Here is a 2,713-nt window from a genome sequence, read left to right as displayed (position 1 = left end):
GCAGAATTTGTCTTATGGGCCTCTTGCTGCTGAAAACATCAGCACCTCTAACAGCTTCTGTGTTAGATTTTGTGAAATCTAGGGGAGTGGAATAGTTTAATTGGCCAACCTAAAAAGAAAAAGTTATAATTGCAGTTTTTTTATTTGTATTTGTGAAAAAACAGAGCTCAAACTCAAAAATCAGAGCATCAAATTCTAATTATTGTAACAAAACAATCAAACTATCAATTGTTTTTGAACCCTTACAAAGTAAACTTGCTAGCTCCTTAAAATCTTACATTCAAATGTTAAACAATTTAAAATCTTTTATGTATGCTGAAACCATTAAATCAAATTTAGCGGCATTGATAATCTCAATAAACAAATGTTACATTTAGGTATCTGTGGTCTGTATTAAAATATTAGCATTTAAGAGGTTACCGGGGGTGCTATGAGACCCTGACTTAATTTGGATTAAACAAAAGTGCAAATAATTGATATTCAATTTAAATACTGGGTTTAAATAGCATTTCACTGGCGCTGTTTTCCCATATCATGTAGTATTTCGTTTATGTAATATTTTTACATTTCCTTTTAATACAAAAACACGGTGGACTGCCTCGGCACCAACCACTGGGCTTAGCAAGTTTTCTGGGGGAAACCCTGATGTTATCAGGGAAGTCTGAGACGGACATTTGTGGGGTTTCTTTGGTCAGCAGCGGTTTTGACCATGAAACTTTTCCATGGAGGTGTGATAAATAGGAATGCTGGAATATGCACTATTCACAAGAATTTATGGATATTTGGTCTGAGGTGGCACTTGAGTGTCTCCACCTCCCTTAAATGTGCCAGGAGTTGAGAGATCTGGTTCCACAGGGCACTGTTCATGATTAAGTAGTTATCCATGTGGGTTGTAGCTTAAGGTCGTCCACTTCTGTGCCTTCCTGCGAGTCTTCCACTCTCTCTGCTGCAACTGATGAAATTCAGTTTTCACTTCCTTCTCAGAACATCCTGTTTGAGGCCTCATGATGGCAAAGTTGTGTTGATCTCATGATGTCAGAATCTAAACATCATGATGAAGATTCTGACCGAAGCATTAAATGTATTGGTCTACTCATGGATCAAACACCTTTTGTGGATTTTGTCATTAAGCTTAACTAACTGTTAGAGAACAGTTAGTTGTGCAAAAAATATTGAACAGTTAGCTGATTGCACTTAGTTCACTTGTATAGGTTATAGGGCACTTTAGGTTCATTCTAAAATTTCAACTGCAACCTTGTAAGGTCTTAGGTACAAATCCCAACATGGGGTCTTTCTGCATCGAGCCGGCTTGTTCTCCTTTCCTTCAGCTTCCTTTTACAGTCCAAAAAGATAATCAGCTAACTATTGAACAGTTAGCTGATTGCATTTAGTTCACCTGTATATGTTATAGCCTCCTGACTACCAGTAGTTCATTTTTGTCCTCTGTAGAGGACATTTCTAAACTTGAATATCTCCCACCCCCTGCATTCTACTGAATTAATTCATTTTGGTATCTAGAGAGGACATTTAGGGCTTTTCAATGATACCACATGTGAAGGGGTGGGACTTTTGTACGTACCTTTTTCTAATTCATAAAAATGGCGTTCATCAGTCATAACACATTTTATGGGAAGAGACAAAGTAAGTGCACAAGTATTCTAATTACCTTACAAAGACTGTGGGGATTTTAAAAAAATGGTGATTGGACAATATTTTCTTTCCTGGTAGTCAGGAGGATAATATGGCAATTTAGGTTTATTCTAAAATTTCAACTGCAACCTTGTAGCAAGAAGGTCTTAAGTTCAAATCCTATCATGGGGTCTTTCTGCATCGAGCCGGCTTGTTCTCCGGTTCTTCAGCTTCCTTTTACAGTCCAAAAAGATAAGTTAGTTTAATTGGTTGTTTTGTGCTGCTCTTTGATGGGCTGGGGACTTGACCAGGTTTTACCTGGCCTCTCGCCCAATGATTGTGAGTATAGACAATGGCTAGTTCTTTTCTGACTAATTGTTGTGTTCTTGGAGTACTGCTGGTAGGTCAGCCACTGATGGGAAGTTTATTCACTGTTGCATTTTTTTTCTCCACTGGTGAACAACAGCTCTCATTTGCTTCCATCTGGGATCTTTTTTTTCCCTGTCTCAATCCATCTCCTGAGCAAAACTGAATCAAACTCGGTTTTTTCTTAAATATGGCTGACCAGACCAGCATCTGAATTACCTCAGATGCTGTAAAATTCTCTGATACCATCACTAGAGAATTTTACGTCATCTGCTCATGACAGAGAGTGACTCAAGTGATGACTTGCACTTAATGTTTTTCTGACTGGTAAGTAGGCCTGTCGTGATAAACAATAAATCAATTAATCGCACGATAAATTAAACCTATCGACCTCATTTTAATTATCGGCTTTATCGTCTCTTTCTGCCGTTTTTCTTTCTGTTGATGACACTGAAAGAAAAAAGGCTCAACTTCAGTGCTCTCCACTGACCCTCCCGTCCTCATTTCCTTAGTGTAATGTCCAGCTCACACTACACGAGTTGTCGGCCGATTGACGGCCCATTTTCAAAACTTGAGAGACCACACATTAGCCGACAGAAATCCTAGGTATAACGGTTCGATCGGGTTCGATCGTGGCGTGTGGTGTCCAGCTACATGGGCACAAAATAATGTCTACAAGTCCAGTTAACTCATTTTAAAACGAGGCATTAATCAATGC

Source organism: Poecilia latipinna, unplaced genomic scaffold (genome assembly GCF_001443285.1).
Source record: "Poecilia latipinna isolate Pla-1442-1.1 unplaced genomic scaffold, P_latipinna-1.0 Scaffold4981, whole genome shotgun sequence".
In the NCBI taxonomy this organism is placed as follows: domain Eukaryota; kingdom Metazoa; phylum Chordata; class Actinopteri; order Cyprinodontiformes; family Poeciliidae; genus Poecilia; species Poecilia latipinna.
Note: the sequence above shows the minus strand (reverse complement) of the source record.